This window comes from Pseudorca crassidens, chromosome 6, assembly GCF_039906515.1.
Source record: "Pseudorca crassidens isolate mPseCra1 chromosome 6, mPseCra1.hap1, whole genome shotgun sequence".
In the NCBI taxonomy this organism is placed as follows: Eukaryota; Metazoa; Chordata; class Mammalia; order Artiodactyla; family Delphinidae; genus Pseudorca; species Pseudorca crassidens.
The window spans coordinates 7,123,810-7,142,674 of NC_090301.1; the positions used below are offsets into that span (position 1 = coordinate 7,123,810).

At 46.4% G+C, this 18,865-nt stretch overlaps 1 protein-coding gene across 1 annotated transcript in view; it reads right to left on the minus strand.

Moving 5' to 3' along the window:
- The window catches only part of INPP5D (inositol polyphosphate-5-phosphatase D), a 131,938-nt gene that overhangs the window by 88,115 nt on the left and 24,958 nt on the right, over positions 1–18,865 (minus strand). The gene's annotated exons all lie outside the window — the stretch shown is intronic.

Below are 18,865 nucleotides of genomic sequence, written 5' to 3' on the forward strand. Positions count from 1 at the left end.
CACATGACTTGTCTGATCACCAGGACCTGCCGTAAGGACACGTCTCCAAGTTCCACGCCCTCATTTTCGCCACATCTGCTCTCCAGCTTCCAGTGGCCACTGCCCTGCAATCTCATCCTCTGTGTAGACCTCCAGGCCCCTCAGGGTCCCGTCATCTTTCTGGCAAACCTGAACCCCACCCTGGCACCAGAGATCCTGTCCCCATGGCTCCCTCCACGCCCTGTACATCGGCAGGCCCTGCCCACTGAAGCCACTGTCCAGGATCAGCTCCCCAGCCCACCCTCTGCACTTGGGCAGGGCTGGAGCAGACCAGAGCCGGTGGCTTGTCAAGCCAGCAGGCAGCCCCCTGACATGTACTAACCTCTTACCATGAACCCCACCCAGGGCTCAGCCATGGGCATTCAGCAGGGACCAACACAGACCCAGGCCTTGCCCATAGCCTAGCAGAGAAGCAAGATGTGATACAATAAACAAGTGAATAATGACAAGGTACAGAGGCTGAGAGAAGTCAGTGCCTTGGGAGGGTATTACAGGGGGACTCAGCCTAGTGGGTCAGGGAATTATTCGTTAAAAACGCAACACTTAAGCTGAGATGCAAAGGATGGAGAGCGGTTGCCCAGGCCAAGAGAGGGAGAAGCATCATGGCAGGCAGAGTTACTGAGCAGCACGTGTGCACAGTACTGGTGTCAGTATAAATGTGTGGTTTCTAATCACAGGTCGTTACATGGAATGTGGCTGGTGTCTTACCCAGTTCCCAGGTCCCTTTACTATCTATGCCCCCAGCCCCCTCTCTTCTGGCAGCTCTGTGCTTTGCTGCTAACGGCTTGAACCTGCAACCTCAGGTGATTCCCCCTGCGCACTGGCGCCACCGCATTTCACAAGGAGATCCAGGAGAAACCAGAGCGTTCTGACTCCCCATGCCCAAGGCAGCCAACCTGTGCTTGGAGAGTGTGTGCAAACGCCCAGCTCTTTGCTTTGATGCAGAACAAACCCCGAGGTGTAATTCACACTCCAGAGCTCCTTGTAGCGTCAGACTGGGTCTGAGACTTCACCTGAAATTGTACCTTTGCTTGGCTTCTCTTCTTTCCCATCCTGCGTCCCCCACTCTCTCACTGGATTCTCCTGGGAGCCTTTCTTTAATCACTTATTGGTACCCAAGCGTGGGGTCGGCTTCTGGAAGAACTTGACCTTTGACGGTCAACCCCCCAAATCAGTGCTTTTTACTTGTCTATCTTAAGCCCTCCGTCAAGAGCTGATCCAAGGACTTACCCTCAAGTCCTCAACCCACAGCAAAGCTCCTCACCAACAGCGAAGAATCTGGACCCCACTTTACAGAGGACTTGATCAGACTTGAAGTCCTTTGCTTCCTCTTCCTCCCCCAATATGGGTGCCCATGAGGACCACTCCCACCCCTACCCCCCCATCCTCCCCGCTGGGCTCAGCAGGCTTTCGGCACACACCCTACCTCAGTCTGCACAGACCAGTTCAAAATCCTACTCTGTGACTGGGCCTCTGGTCCTGTGAGCCCCTAGGCTGACAAGAGGGAAAACAGGGTGTCAAACGAGACTGGGCACGTTCGGAAACTCTGCACTTAGGTGACAAAATGCATCACGTATTCACCTCAGCGTTGAGAATGAATGAACGGAAGGATGAACATTTTTTTGAGAAACCGAACAACCTTACTTAAGTTTCTATTGGTTTTCCCATTTTACAGATGAAGAAACTGAGGCTCAGAAAGGCCGAATGACTTGCCCTGTAAGTGGCAGCACCGCGACCCGAACCCAGGTCTCGGGTCCCTCACTCTAAGTTCTGAGCTCCTGGACTCTGAAAGGCTGCTGTGCTCCAGTTTCTCTGCCTGTGTGTTCTGGCACCTTTGGTACGACGCAAGCCTATTCTGAACTCCATCCAAAGGACCTTATTTACTAATGGATATTATACGTTTAAAAGTCTCTCTCCCTCCTTCCCTCCCTCAACATCTTGTGCTGTATAAAGAATCCCAGGAGTGTAGACCAGTGCAGCCATTCTGGAGAGCAATCAGATACCATTGAGACAAATGAAATATGTGAATATGCTATGACCCAGCAATTTCACCCCTGGGCATGTGCCCCAGGGCTCACCTATGTGGACGGTCATCACAGGTTTGTTTGTGGTGGCAGAGATCTGGTGGGGGGATCTGGGTGCCCATCATGGGGAGAGGGGACAGGTAAAATGTGGTCAATGTGTACAGTGGGGTGCTGTGCAGCAGTCAGAAGCCGACTGGATGTGTACACAGTAACAAGGAAGGGTCCTTTGGCAGAGAAAGTAGAAAATCAAATGAGGGCTATGGTATCACTTTAAGAAAATTGAATGAGGGCTATGGTATCACTTTTAGAAAATTGAATGGGGGCTATGGTATCACTCATTAAAAATGCATGCATGCAAAACAGCAATACATATTTTGTAAGAACCTATTCAAGTAAAAAGACACCCACTCGATGTCTGCCTATTAACGGGAGGGTTATGCAAGCGCAGTGTGGGGCTAGAAGGGATTAAAACAGTTGGTGAAGACATTGCTTTATAGTGAGAAGGCACTGCGGCTTTGATCACACAACCTGATTGCAGAAGTTAGGTACTTTGTTGTGGCCTTTCTGATTTGACCTGAACTAATTAGCAAAAGCTTCTGGGTCTCAGTTTCTTCCTTGGTCAAGTGGGGAGGAAAAAGTGGGCAAGGGGACGTAATAGTCAGTTAGAAAGCAGTGTGACCCATTAGAAAATGCACAAAATCTGAAGCCTAATGTGTGAGTGAAGCAGGCAGGGTGCGAGCCACTAGGGCAAGGTGGGGACAATGACACATTGGAGAAATGTCCCTTCAAAGGAACCAGCTTCCGCTTAGCTCCAGTTATACTCCCATGGGGTAACTCCCATGGCCGAGAGTTGGCAGAATTTCAAAACCTTCAAGGGAAAGTAAAAATAGAGATTCTTAGAAGAAATCTCATATTTTTAATGCTTGCAACTAATTTTTAAAAAACACCCTGTCAACCACAAATTCAAACCTTAGCTCCACCATTAAGTAATTGTATGACCTGGACAATGGCATTCAGCTCTCTAAGGTTGAGCCAGTTTTTTTGTTCATGGATGAAGAGTCTCAGATCTGCTCAGTGATAAATGAGTTGATACAATAAGTCCAGGGCGTGGCCTCACTATCATCAGGGAGTACCTGCTATGTGTTGAATATACTAATACAGCATCAACTCCTAATTTTTAGACAAGTAAATCGAAGCTCAGAGGACTGGAAAATTAAGAAGAGTCAGGTAGAAAAAAAATATCTTCTTCAAATGTGATAAAAAGGAATGGGTAAAATGAATTAAAATAACTTATAAATAAGGGTTTGGGGATTAAAAGGGCTCTAAGTAAAGTGGAAGTGATTATTAATCTGTCTGACCCCTAACAAGTAACAGGAGTCTCTAATAAAGACATCTATGGTCTCAGAGGCAACAGACCTCACCCGGGCAGTAGTAGGTATGAATCCATAATACACAGACCAGTGATGTGCTGAGGCTGGCTCATGCCCACTTGTGCCTACTTGTTCTGGTTCAAAATCCAATTTTTCCAGATCCCCAAGAGCTGATTGTTGATTGTGGCCACTATGGTGGGAGCCACAGTGAGAGGATTTACCCCACAGAAACTGGCAAACGCTGCAACTCAGGGCTTTGCTTTCTTCCCTGGAGAACCGGTGGTCAAATGTTTGCCACTGCAGGGGGCCCAGCGACATGTATCGCTTTGGCAAAATATCCTTTTATTTCTTAGAGGGCCCGGTTTCGTGTGTACACTTGCCTTACCCTCTTCACGGCCCCAATCTCTGGAAGCAACATTGGATCAGGAAGGAACACCGTTGACACAAAATGGTTAACGTTTCACTGGGGGAATGCAGAGGGGATTACTGTTCAGTGAGGAAAAACACTTTTTAATGAAGATGGCAAACGCACAGATCAAAACAGGAAGCTTTCAGCCTGCCTTGCTGGGTAGGTGGGATTGTCTGAAGCTACGAGGTGCTGAACCGGAAGACTAGCAAAATGCTCTGGTTGGCAAGGTGCAGGGACAAATGTGGGTCCACTAGTTGCCCAGCTGGGCTCACCCTCGACCTCTGGGGGAGAGGGGCTCAGTTTAGGTAGACAGGAGTGGACGGGCAGCTCGGGGTAAACACTGCGCCCCGCAGAGGAACTGAAAGTCACCGTTTGCAGGCTCCTGTTGCTCTGAGGAAGTGACAAAGGCACCCTTACATCATGGGGCCGAAGCCCAGGACAGAAAAGGGGAATGCAACTATACCTGCTTCTACAGAATCCAAGCCTCATCCCAGGGGAAGAAGAGAACTTCAGGAGAGAGCCCAATCGTGCGGAAAGTCAAAGAGGAGGGGGCCAGAAGCTGTGATTTGCGCAGTGGGTAAGGTAGTTTCTTCTGTAGTTTGCAGTTTAGTGAGATTTGTGTCCACCCTCGGCGAGATGCTAGATCAGCTTACTAAAAGCATGGTTTGTAAGACATGTCAAAGCAAGTGGTGATATCAGTTTACATTCCCACCAAAACTGATACAGCCACTATGGAGAACAGTATGGAGGTTCCTTAAAAAACTAAAAATAGAACTACCATACGACCCAGCAATCCCACTACTGGGCATATACCCAGAGAAAACCATAATTCAAAAAGACGCATGCACGCCAATGTTCATTGCAGCAGTATTTACAATAGCCAGGTCACGGAAGCAACCTAAATGCCCATCGACAGACGAATGGATAAAGAAGAGGTGGTACATATATACAATGCAATATTACTCAGCCATAAAAAGGAATGAAATTGGATCATTTGTAGAGACGTGGATGAATCTAGAGACTGTCATACAGAGTGAAGTAAGTCAGAAAGAGAAAAACAAATATCGCATATTAACGCATATATGTGGAACCTAGAAAAATGGTACAGATGAACCGGTTTGCAGGGCAGAAATAGAGACACAGATGTAGAGAACAAACATATGGACACCAAGGGGGGAAAGTGGCGGGGGGAGGGTGGTGGTGGGATGAATTGGGAGATTGGGATTGACATGTATACCCTGATGTGTATAAAATGGATGACTAATAAGAACCCGCTGTATAAAAAATAAATTAAATAAAAATTTAAAAAAAGATACTTGATATCATTTCCAATCTTCTTAAAAAAAAAAAAAAAGCAACAGGCAGTCCTTGGAACCAGCAGGGGTTCACTGGGAAGAGACCAAGTTGGGAAAACCTGTTTGTCTTATTTTATTTATATAGTAGAAGGTCAATGCATGTTTGCTAGCCTAATGAATTAGATCATTTGTTGCATCTGATAGAGATCATGGCTCAATTGCCTACAGAGGCTGGTCAGGTGATGTAAATGAGAGAAACCGGCTGGGAGTGAGGCAGTAGGGAGAGGTGGGGACTGTGGCATATCAAAGAGAAATGCCTCTAGGAAAGGCAGAAGCTTCCACTCAGCTCCAGTTGCATCACACTGGGTAATGTGGGTCTTAGGGTATCAGAGCTTCAGAATTTTCAAGGGAGGCTGAAAATTCAGAATATTACATAAAATCTCTGAATTTTTCTAAATTTATTTTTTAATCTTAAAATTTTATTTTATTATTTATTTTATTTATTTTTGTTTTTTGGCCATGCCGCACAGCTTACAGGATCTTAGTTCCCCGACCAGGGATTGAACCTGGGCCCTGGCAGTGAAAGCATCGAGTCCTAACCACCAGACTGCCAGGGAATTCCCAAAATCTCGGAAGTTTTTAAAATGCTTTTAACTGGCTCATAATTTTTAAAAAACGTATGTCAGGCAAGCAGAACACTAAATCCAACGCAGGGGCTACCAGTTTGTGATCTCCGGTATAATCTATATAGATTTCAATAAAGCACTTTGTGATCTTCATCCGTGATCTTTTGTTGAGAACCACATGGAGGAATATTGGCTAGGGTGAGACGATGCCAATGTCAGCCTGGACACAGGTTTCAGCTGCTATTGGGGTCTCCCTCTCACTTACATCAGTGATTCCGATTAGGATCCAGGAGGTGGACTTACCAAAGTGTGGCTATCACCAAGCTAGGAGGCATTTCAAATATGCTGGGTGACAGACAGAACCAGGTCAAAGCAGAGCTCAGTGATCTGCAGCAAGGGGCTGGGTCAGAGAGAAGGCCCTGCTGGGCACTGACAACCTGGCTATACTTATCAGCGGCCCACCCACTCTGCCATTCCAGTTTGGGCATCGTTTGGTTGGTGCCTTCCTCTTGGCACTGCCATTTTTCTCTTTTTTCCCCCTTTAATTAAAATTTTTATTTCCTTGTCTTTGTTATGCATCCTCCTTCCAGAGCAGAAACATCCTCAGAAATCGGGAGCAAGGCAACAGTGACTGCTATTGCCACTAATCTGCATCACTGTGGGCCCCAGCCAGCATGAAACAAGCCAAAGCAACTTCCTTCCCCTCAGATTACTTGTATTGAAAAGAAGGGACAAGTTTATCATTATCTGTGGACAACAAGATCACGTACCTAGAGAAGCCAAAAGAATACGTTCAAAAAATGATTAAAACTCATAATTCAGAAAGATAGGTAAGATCACCCTATAGATACCAACAAAACCCAGTCAGAAAATGTCACGGAAAAAACAGGTTCTGTTTGCCAAGGTAACTAAAACTACATCACACCCAGTAACAATGAAGATATAAGAACTATATGGAGAAAATATAAAAGACAGCACATGAGAGATAAAAAAGAAAACCTGAATAAATGGAGGGATATGCCATGTTCTCTGATAGGACACGATTGTATAAGGACACGATTGTATAAGGATTGTATGAGGATAATTAATCTATGAATTCAATGTAATTATATAAAAATTCCAACTGGATTTTTTTAGGGCACTTAACAAGCTGATTGTAAAACTCACCTGGAAAAGAAAATGCATGGAAACCATCAAAGAATAAAGAGAGGAACAATAAATAGAACTCAGTCCACTGGATACACACAATAAAGCCACAACAACAAAAACATTACGGAACAGCAGCAAGAATAGATTCCTCCAGTCAGAGGAACAGAAGGAAGATTCCCTACATTAGGACTACATGAATTTAGCATGTGATAAGATGGCATTGTGAATCAATGGAAAAAGGATGGATTGTTTAATATATGGTGTGGCTATCCATTCAGAGGATGGGGTTATATTCTCTATTTTGTACCAAATGCAAAAATAAAGAGCTAAACATAAAAGCTTATTATAAAAGTGTTAGGAGAAAATAATATTTTCCCTGGATAAGTAATATTGAGATAAGTGATTCACAAAACCCAGAATCCGTAAATGAAAACATGTGACTACAAAAAGCTGTAAACTTCCACATGACAAACTAACCATAAACAAAGTTTAAAAAAAATGACAGGCTGGGAGAAAATATCTACATTAGAACTAACACAAAATTAATATACAAAGCATATGAAGAGCTTTTTATAATCAGAAAGATTTTTAAAAGGGAAAAAACTGACAAAGAATATATATAGCCAGTTCACAGGAAAAGAAATACAAATAGCCAATGCCTATGTGAAAATATTCTTATCCTCATTTCTAAAGAAGAAAATGCAAAATAAAATATTGAGATTGCGTATTGTACCCACCGTTTGATGAAAATAACAGACACTGGTAACGTCCAGTATTGAGAAGACGTGGGGACATGCTGGGTGCAAAGTGGCATCAGGTGGGAGATGGCTCATTGGAAGAGGCTTTTGCAAGGTGCTTTGGCTGTATCTATCAATACAATAAAAACATGCATTCCCTCAACCTAGTAATATCTCATCCTGAAGAGAGCTTGTACATGTGCACAGCACAGACCAACCTACTGCTTATTGCAGTATTGTTTTTTGTAGTAATAGCCAAAAAAAAAGGACATTGTCTAAGAGTAGGAGGATGAACTATATTGCATGGCAGTTGAAAAGCACTAACTCAAATGTATATTAACTAACTTGGCTAGATCTCAAAGATACATTGCTAAGGGAAGAAAGCGAATTGCAGAACAATATGAAAACATGATCCCATTTATTAAAAGAAAAAACAAAACCCTGTATATTTGTACAGGCTCACGTTTCTATGTAAATGCACCCAAAATGGCAAATGCCACATCTGGCAGTGGTTCCCCTTGCAGAGAAGAGAGGCGGGTGGGGATGGTGAGGGCAGACTTTCACTTTCTACTCTCTGTGCTTCTGTTTTGTTTGAATGCTTTTAAAAAATATATTCATGTTTCCCTTGGGTTGAAAAAGAAAGCAAAAAAAAAAAAAGAAAAAGAATAAGAAAGAAAACAGTAGCATCTGTTGTAAGCAGACCTGCCATCCCCGGACAAGGGTCTTGACGCTGGGGTCTCTCCACCTGCCCCTGACCTGGTGACCCGGAAGAGTTTCCGCCCGAGAACAAGCAGGGGGCTTTGGGGGCCCTGCCTTGGGGGCTTTGTCCCCGTTCACACAGCATGGCCACCACTAGTAGAGCTTTACATAATAATGACAACAAATTTTTCAAAAAACCAAAAAATTACCCCACCACCCAGTTTTTGCCTTGGGTGGTTTAAATTCAACACATATGCTTTTCCCAGAGGGGTGTAGGGAATAAAAGGTAATTAAAAAAAATTTTCCTTTGCAAAACATTGTGAATGTACTGAGTGCCACAGAATTGTTCACGTTAAAATGGTTAATTTTGAGTTATGTGAATTTCACCTCAATTTGTACAAAAAACAACAAAAACAAACAACCACCACCCTCCCAGGGCACCCTGCCATCTACAGAACAGACTCCAAACTCCCAGCCCAGTGCTCAAGCCCTTTGTATCAGTCTAATCTCAAACTTTTTTCCCCCAATTTTCTCTGCTGGTACTTCTATTTGGGACCCCATGTGACAGCAACATTACCCCCAAATTTTCTGAGATAATCCTGTTTCTTGTAATAGAAAAATTTTAAATAAAGACAAGAAGTGAAAATTTTTATAAAGTATTATTATAAAAGTTATATCTTGGCCATGGTTAAAAAGAATTAAAACAGTACTAAAGGTATACATTGAAAGGTAGAAGCCCTCCCGCCGTTGGTAACCCACAATGGTAACTCCTAGTCTTGCCACACTGTTAAGGTATCTTCTCAGATATCTTTCCTGTCAACTCTGATATATGTGTAATACTGTGTATATATGCTACCCCTCAGCAAATAAAACCCAAAACTCTCATACGTTAATATCATCCAGCACCTTCTTCTTTTAAATTTTGGAGATATTTCCAACCTATTACACACAGCTCTACCCTAACTTTTTAAACAACTGGTCAGACATGCAACCATTCCCAATTCACCACATTTACCTGGCTTGCTGATTCTTCTTGGTCCCCATTTTGAAGTGAGGCTGCAGTGAATGTCCTTGTACATGTGTCTTTGCTCATGTGACCTGTTGGACACATTCCTGGGGGGAGGGTGTCATTGCTCATGGGGACCAGGTGCCACAGATGTTCTTGGATATTGACAATTTGCCCTCCAGGGCGCTAGCCCCGAGGTGCATTCCTGCCCATCCCGCGTGACTCTTACTGCCATTTCCCCCACCTCCGCATGGTATTCAGAATTTAACATCTATCTACACGAATCACTTGAGGATCTTGTTTAAATGCTGATTCTGAACCAGTAGGTCTGGGCCTGATTCTCTGCGTTTCTAACACGCTCCAGGATGATGCAGATGTTGGTCCGTGGACCACACTTCGAGTAGCAAGGCTCTAGAGCAATGCTATCCAATAGAAATAAAATGTGAGCCTTCCATGTGATTTCAAATTTTCTAGTAGCCACATTAAAAAGAATTTTCAAAATAATCAGGTGAAACTAATTTGATGATTAGGCATTATTTAACCCAATACATCCCCAATATTAGGATTTCAATGGGCAATAAATAACAAGTTATGAGATATATGACATTTTTTTCTTTTGTTGAAAAAAGGCCTTTGAAATCTGGGGTGTATTTTACACTTTGCCCATCTGAATCTGGACTAACCACATTTCATGTGCACGACTGCCACACGCGGCCAGTGGTGGCTGCATGGCCCAGCTCTAGAGAATCTCCTGGGCTCTACCAGGTGGGGGAACAATGTCTCTTTCTCAGACCCCTGGGAACGGCACAGGGCTAAGAGGGTCGGAGGCAGGAGAGGGGCACCAGGAGGCAGTAGTGAGAACACACTTATCAGCCAAAGGATGTATGGCCTGAAGCCGCCACGAGACTGGCAGTAGGAAGGAATTCTGGAGGCATAAGGACTCCAAGCAACGATGCTATTATTATTATTATTATTATTATCACTATCTGTTCTTAGACATTATATTAGCTTCAGGTGTACACGATTTGATGTACATATTGCAAAATGATTACCATGATACGTCTGGTTAACATCTATCACTGCACATATTACGGTTTTTTTCTTATCATGAGAACTTTTAAGATCTACTCTCTCAGCGACTTTCAAATATACAATACAGTGTTCTTAACCATAGTTGCCAGGCTGTACATTACATCCTCAGGACTTATTTTGTCTTATAACTGGAAGTTTGTACCTTCTGACTACCTTCACTTTTAAAGGGACTCACAGCACACTTAAAATTGTGCACTGTTCACTCTAGCTGACCAGGCATGATACTGTTATTGCCAAATTTTTGCAAATCTTTTCTCCCCCCAATACTGCAGGACTGTTGACATTTAAAGATAGCCTGAGTGAGTACTCAAAGTGCTTAAGAGAAGGTCCTTAAGGCTATTTTTAAGATACCAAATATATTACAGTTTCGAAAGTTAAATTTTAGAGAAACACATAATACAGTGACAGTTTCCCAAGAAGCAAGGCATGTTTCAAGGTCAGGGGATTTTATTTCTGTTTTATATTTTCAATTTGAACTTCCTCACCCTTACTTGCTATTTTCCTAAAAGAAAAAGCAGAGACAACAAATACTGATCTGCAGGAATCCTTCCTTCTTAATACAGAAAAAAGAAGACTCAGAGAGTAATTTTGTGGTCCAAGCCGGGCCGTGTAAACCACAGGACCTCGTGCTGCACTCAGATTGGAAATGTGCTTATTTCTCCATTTCTCTCAGGACACGCTACTTGATTTATCTTTCTGCTTCTTCCTGTGTAACCATTTTCATCATGGAGTCCAAATTTGTTCACCCATGCCAGCAGGAATAAACCCTTTTAGGTGCAAAGCATGGGGCTGAAGGGTGCAGACAGCTGAGCGTGGTGTGGGGATGGGGAGTGCTGGGGGAGGTGGCCCTGGCCACCTGGGGGCCAGAGACTGTCACAGGCCTGGGGCTCCGTGATTTCTCTCAGTCCACCTCAAGATTGAGGAGGGGGTGGGGGGTGGGGAAGGAAGGAGAGTTTCTAAGTTCTCCTCCACCTCCAGTATGCAAAATTTGCCTTTAAAATAGCCATTTCCCTCTGACACATGCAATGAAGGAAGCTCTTCTTGTTCACTGTTTCCATTTCCCCTTTTCTCTCACCCCCAGCAAAGGTCCTGCTTAGCTTGAAAGGGGACCTTTTTAGGTTTAAAGAGGCTGCCTGGTTTAAACTCCTCCCCTGAAAGAAGTGAACCACACATCTCTTGGCACTGCTTGGATAGAGCAAGTATTTATACTTGTACAAGCTCATCGATACTAAAAACCTGGACTAATCATTACCTTTCAAAAGGCTTCATGGTCCCAGTGGTCCTGGGAACAGGAGCATTCTCATTGCTGGGAGCTTAGGAGGGATATTTTTAGCCTTAATTACATATCCCTGAGATGCTTTTCTTTCCAGCTTGCTTTTCTTTTCTTTTTGTGAAACTCTCAAGGTGCTCTGAGAGAGACAGAAATGACAGCCGGCAGACAAGCTCTGTGTCCTTAGCCTGGGAGTCAGCTTGCAGAAGAGCAGCCTCGGGGCAGGTGAAGCCTGGAGCATCTCCTGATGAACCTGCAGCACCCCCACCCAAGCTCCCCCGCTGCCTTTACCTCATCCCAGACCCGTCCTGCTGCACCCACTGCGCCCCTGCCGCAGAGCAGATTATGAAACGGCTGCCCCCCATCACTCCCCTCTCCTCTCCGTTGACGTCACTGCTATAGAAGGAATCATAGAATTCTAGAGCATGCAGGCATTTGGAGGTCTCTAGTCCACTCCCCTCCTTTTACAGGTGAAGAAATGAAAGCCATTCCTCCCTGCTCATACTATAAATTTACACCTCATTCAAAAGTTTAGCAAATACTAATCGAGCACCTACTCTGTACCAGCCGCTCTCCTAGGAGCTGCAGACACAGGGGTGAGCAAGACAGATGAAGCCTTAGCTCCCCTGGGTCTTCCGTCCTCATGGGTTGACGAATGAGTAGGCCAATAAATCACAAAGACAGTCGCCATGGTGGCCAGAACAGTAGCCCCTCAAGGACACCCACTTCCCCATCCCTGGAACCCGTGAAGGTGTTTTGTTATGGGGTGTGGGGGAATTAAGATGCACAGGGAATTAAGGTTGCTAATGTACTGACCTTGAGATAGGAGGATTATCTTGAATTATTTAGGTGGACCCACTCGAATCTCTTGAGTACTGAGAGGTAAACTGGAGCAGCACTTTCAAGCCAAGTCCAGTTGGGCCTTTCAGTTAACGAGTGGTCATGAAGGCTGCCCTGGGCTGGGCTCTGGGCAGACACAGAGGCAAATGAGACCCTCACCTTGTTCCCGAGGCACCCACAGTTCACAGGGGTCGACAGCCAGGGCTGAGCACCACCCCACAGGGCAAGGGCTTGGTAGCAGGAAGAGGGGAAGTGCTTGGGAGCATAGAACAGAGGGTGATGATTTTTTGGAGCGTGGGCTGGGACACTCATTTCCTCCTATTGAAGGGGAACTCTTTTTGCTGTAGAAGATTCCTAAAACACCTCTACTTCAAGCTCTAGACCTGGGGTGCAGGGATCATCTTGCTGAATGCTTGCCATCGGTCTCTAAACTGAATGTCCCGTGAGGGCAGGGACTGTGCCCAACTAACATGTGCTGAATGAGTGAGGATGAATCAATGGATGTGGGGCATCTCAGCTAAGTCATTCTGGAACATGGACGGGAGGTACCGCTGTAACACCGCCTGGACTGAACTTAACAGGAGGGTCACCTTGAGCCTCATTCAAGAAGGTTAATGGCTCAAATGCTACACAACTCACAGCTGGTTCCAAGGCTGGGGCCAGCCTTCAGGGGTTGGGAAAGCAAAGGCCAGTAGCCGAACATGGCGGCAGCGTCAGGTTTAATCTGGTGCTCACCCTCCAGCCAGGAGGCCCCATTGGACTCCTCCGTGACTAACAGCCCAGCCAAGGAGGGGAGGGTGGCCTTGCCCTTAAGCCACAGCGTGGCGGGTCAGGTGATATCCCTATTCTGTCACTGACCAGTTGTATGAACCGAGCAAACAGTGTTTTCCCACCTGAGCCTTAGTTTCCTTGTGTTTAAAATGGGAGTACTGTTAAGAACACCTCCCTCCCAGGATTAAAGAATGTATATTAAGTGCCTGGCTCCTAAGAAGGGCTCAATAAATGGGGACAATGGTGAAAAGAGATAAGGTAAGTCCCGGGGAGGGTCAGTTATAGGACCTTCCCTGGCCCCTCTGGTATCCTCAAGTTCTCTCTCACTGCTGCCCAGAGGGACCCAGGGACCAGCCCCTGCCCTGAGCGCCTGCATCTGTCTTCCCCAGTTCTTCAACTGGCCCAAAGAGCAGACCTAGGACTCAAGTGGGTCCTCATACAAAGAGGACAGAGGGGCCTGAGCTTGGCACCTCCATCCCCTCCCCACTCCTGGGCCGTGATCTGGGGCCAGTCAGGATTCCTGGCCACTTATTCTTCTTTCCAAGTCCTCCTGCACTATCATGTACCAGTCTCAGGACTCCTGAATCTTTTGTGTCCCCAAGTGTCAGCACTTTCTCCCTCCCCTGAGCCTGGTGTCCTCAGTCCGCAGGCCTGGGCTTCTGCCTGCATAGTTCGCCTGGGTGTTGCTCAGCTGACCGGCCTCCGTGCCTCTCTCCCCACTTCCTAGTTATCGTTAAACCATCACTCATTGGGTTACGCACATGTCTGGCACTGCGTGCTTCACATAAACCATCTCTGGTCCTGGAACTCTCCCTCCATGAGTGATGCCATCATCCCCATAGTTCAGATGAGGAAATGGGGGCTGGAGAGAATAAGACCCAGAGGAAGGCTTCTCTCAATCCTCTGCTGCAGGAACTAGTAAAACATCCTGGGAAGCATCTGACATCATCACATGGATGTGAAAAGGCAAGGCCTTTCTGACCCAGAAGTGAAAATCCACAAGAAGAAAATGGGAGAGATGAACAGACAACAGCACCAGTTAAAGAGGGAGCTCAGCCAATAATGCAGGCTGGCTCCAACACGGAAAACTCCGTGGTGACATTAAAATCCACATGGGAGGGAGTGACAGCAAAACGAAGACTGTGGAACAGAGAACCTGCCCAGGATGCAGAGGCAATTGACAAGGAATGAAAAACGAGTGCCAAGTCAGTAGCTATGGTGGATAGTGCGGACCCAGTTAAGAATGATAACAGCAGCAAGGGCAAATCAGGTCCTAATTTTAAGTGAAACACACAGTCGTTCTACATTTTTTTTTTTTTTTGCGGTACGCGGGTCTCTCACTGTTGTGGCCTCTCCTGTTGCGGAGCACAGGCTCCGGACACGCAGGCTCAGAGGCCATGGCTCACGGGCCCAGCCGCTCCGCGGCATGTGGGATCTTCCCGGACCGGGGCACGAACCCATGTCCCCTGCATCGGCAGGCGGACTCTCAACCACTGCGCCACCAGGGGAGCCCAGTTCTACATTCTTAAGGGTGTCAGCAGAATTAATTCATTCAGTAAATATCTACTGAGTGCCCACTATATGCCAGGAACAGTTCTAAGACTGGCAGTACAAAAATCAATTAATAAGTATATAAAGTCAGGTACTTACAAGTGCCATGAAGAAGGTAAAGGAAGGTAAGGGGTTCGGGAGCCGTAGGTGGGCGGCAGGAAGCAGGTAGATATTTTTATGGAGTAATTAGGGATTCTTTTCTTTTCTTCTCTTTTCTTTTTTTAAACATCTTTATTGGAGTAAAATTGCTTTACAATGGTGTGTTAGTTTCTGCTGTATAACAAAGTGAATCAGCTATACATATACATATATCCCGACATCCCCTCCCTCTTGCGTCTCCCTCCCACCTTCCCTATCCCACCCCTCTAGGTGGTCACAAAGCACTGAGCTGATCTCCCTGTGCTATGCGGCTGCTTCCCACTAGCTATCTATTTTACATTTGGTAGTATATGTAAGTCCATGCCTCTCTCTCACTTCGTCCCAGCTTACCCTTCCCCCTCCCTGTGTCCTCAAGTCCATTCTCTACGTCTGCGTCTTTATTTCTGGGATTATTTTGTTAGAGGAAAGACTCTCTTCTGTTGGGTAGCTTTAAGTAGCCTCTTAATGTACTAAGGTTAGACCCAGAACCTGATCTTGAGAGCGAAGTTGAGAGAAGACGCTAAACCATTCTGCAAGAAGCAAGTTGTTGCTAAAATATTGATTGGTTTTTATGCTTTTTCTGGTTAGAGCTGGAGAAAGGGGTATCGACCCCTAGGATGTGGGGCATGGAGACAAGTCACTGCAAGTGTCTGAGCGGGATTGGATCGGGCCTGGCAACACGGCGCAGGCCACGGCTGAAGAGAGGGGCGAGTCGGGGATATGAGTGTCAGATCATGGATTATGAGCTTCTGGTGCAGTGAAACTTGATGTTCAGTTAAAAACTTTCTTTTCCTCTTTTGAAATTCCCTGAGGATAGGCCAAACGTTTGCATATTAAGGTACTTTTTGCTGCAGGTAACAGAGAACCCCAATGCAACTACTTGAACAAAGAGGAATTAATTATCTCACAAACAGGAAGTCTAGAGGCCAGGCAATGACCAGGCTGGTTAATTCTGCTTGGTTAATTCAATGGCATCATTGAGGACCCAGGTTCATTTCATCTTCCTGCTCTGTCCTCTGCATACTGGCCTCCCTTTCCAGCTACTTCCCCTCCTGGTTGCAAGGTGGCAGCAGCAGCCCCAGCTATCACATCCTACGCCAGCTTCCAAAGGTAGAAAAGGGACCATTTCATCCTTGGGTCTCCTTCTAAGACAAAAGAAATCTTTACCAGAAGCCCCGTGGAACACTTCCCTTCACATCTCATTGGTTACTAGTGCATCCTACTCCTATCAATTACATTATATTACATTATCCCTGTACCTAAACCCACCAACCACAGCTAGCGTTGGTCCCCATGTGGGCTCTGCTTCGGGCAACAAAGAGGAAATGGTCCCATGTCCTGTGGCAAGGTGGACTAGAAGTCTTGGAGCATGAGAAGCAGGGACAACATGGCCAGCGGGGAGGGGGGAAGAGTAAAGACAGTCATTTGGAGGTAGAGAGGGCAAATAGAAACCAGAAGAGCTGGAATAAAGACTTACTCAAGGGACTTCCCTGGTGGTCCAGTGGTTAAGACTCTGTGCTCCCAATGCAGGGGGCCCGGGTTCAATCCCTGGTCAGGGAACTACGTCCCGCGTACCACAACTAAATATCTCGCATGCCACAGCTAAGACCCGGCACAGCCAAATAAATAAATTAATTAAAACAAAACAAAACAAAAAACCCCACAAAACTTACTCAAAGACCAAACAGAAGAAAAGTCTTCTGAGCCAAAGAAAGACCCAGGTTTGCAAAGCGAAAAGGCTGAACACATTCCCAGAACTACTGATGAAAGGAAAATGATAAGGGTGGTGAAGAATCCCCACCAGCTTCAACTCAAAACAAGGAAAAAGCCTGGTTCCCTATAGTGGGACTGGTACCAGCTTGACCTTGGAGTTTGTATCTGGGGCTATTTGTAACTCATAAATTTCTGACAGCAGTAGAACACCACCTCTATAGAATTTTGAGGGGAAATTTGGTCCCCAAGAATTTCATCTCCATCAAATTTCCTTTTCAATCTGAAGGCAACTGGAAAATGTTCTGAGATATTCAGAAGCTTGGAAAACAGACCTGTCCTTGCTCTACAGCAGGTTAAACTAAAATGAACTGAGATGAAATTACATTAAAATGCACGCTTCTAGAATGTGGCAGCGATGGCCTAAAGGGACTGCTTGGCCTCTGTGGGGCCTGCCGGGCCCCCTGCCCTCAAGCATGGCCGCGGAGTCCTGCGACGTGGCCCCGGCCGCGTATGGCTTCTGTCGCCTGTGCCTCTTCTGCTCCCTCTTGTGCAATGTCAGGAAGTGTGTTCTCGAGCCACATCCTTCGCCCGGCAGCTCAGACGGAATCTTTACTTCACTTGGTGACCACTCAGAACAGTAACAGCTGCCACCCTCTTCCTGAGCTTAATAACAATGGCTCAACCGTCAACCCTCCTGGACACTTGTGACGGAACGGCTTTTAGAAAGTTGTTTTGTTTTCTCTCTCCAAAAGCCACACTGCCCAGAGCAACGTGACAGCCACCATCGGGGAGCAGGAACTGAGTCATGAGTCTCTCACCCGAACAGCTCAAAGCGCCGGGGTTTTCTTCTAAATGGGGAAAGGAGACCGAGAGTCTGTGAGGCTCATGGTTTCCAATTCCCTCTTCACCTAAACTTGCCCTAAAACATGTGCGTGTTCCGCTCTTGATTTCAACAGTCAATATCCTGCGCAGAATCTCAACGCTGAGAAAACACAGGGAGTTTGTAGCGAATGTATCGCTGTGATGGGGGGCCAGGGGCAGTTTTTATTTTCTGCTTTATTCTTCTTGGTAGGAAGGATGTGAGAAAAACAGCAAGAGTTGAAGGGTCGTAGGAATGGAGCCGAAGGGCCCCATCCACTTGGACTGTGGCGTCGGGCCGTTTACGTGACCGCCCTCGGCCCTCCCCTCAGTTCTGCTCAAGCTGGCCCATCAGGACTGCACGTCCCGCCTTGAACTTGGGCCTTGATGTCCCAGGGAGGAGGGTCATTGCAAAAGGCAGTGGAAGCCTCAGAGTTCATTCCAGGGAGTGCCACTTCCCTGTCCACGGCGGGGAGGGAGTCTGGGCCTTATGAGAAACCCACACTCTCGGTGCGGGAAACTCAAGGCTGAAGGGCTGGGCGCACCCGCCTTCCTCTGGCCTCACAGGGTGGCGCTCAGAGCCCTGCCCACCCCCAGCACCGGCAGCTCAGCCTCCAGTCTGGAAGATTCTCAGGGTCAAGGGTGGCTGTTGAACAGCTACTTAACAAATCCACGGGCTGCTGAGAAAACTGTGGAAATCCACAGCCCAAGAAGCAGAGCTGAGGGAGCCTGATTGCCATGAAAACTGCCCCCTTCCTGCCACCCCTAGTCACTGCCTAGAACCTTCTAGAACACCGCCTGTGTCCCTTCCCCTCCCCTTCTCTGCTGCCTCTGTGCCCCACGCCTGTTTCCATCTTTTCTTCTGTCAGAACTGCCCACCCCACTCACCTCTACCCCTCCCTCGTTCTTCCTTCACTTTTTCTTCCTCCCTCTTAGCTTTCTCTTTCCTTCTCTCCTTTTCCCTCTTTCATTCGGTCCTTCCTTCTTTCCTCTCTCTTCATTGTCTTTCTCCTTCTCTTTCCATCCCATTTCCCGCCATTCTTCCCTCCTCCCTCAGTGGAGCACAAGGTAGAACTGACTTATGCTGGTTCACAGATGCCATCGTCCCTTTGGAGGTCTGTTCCCTCTCACAGCAAATAAAGACGGTAACGGCCATGCAGCTCCCCGACGCCGGCCACTCCCCGGGGCTGGGTATTTTACACGCACCCTGGGAGGCATGTGTGTGATTCCCACTTTCCAGTAGAGTCACACTCTCGCCCAAGGCCGCATGGCTGGCAC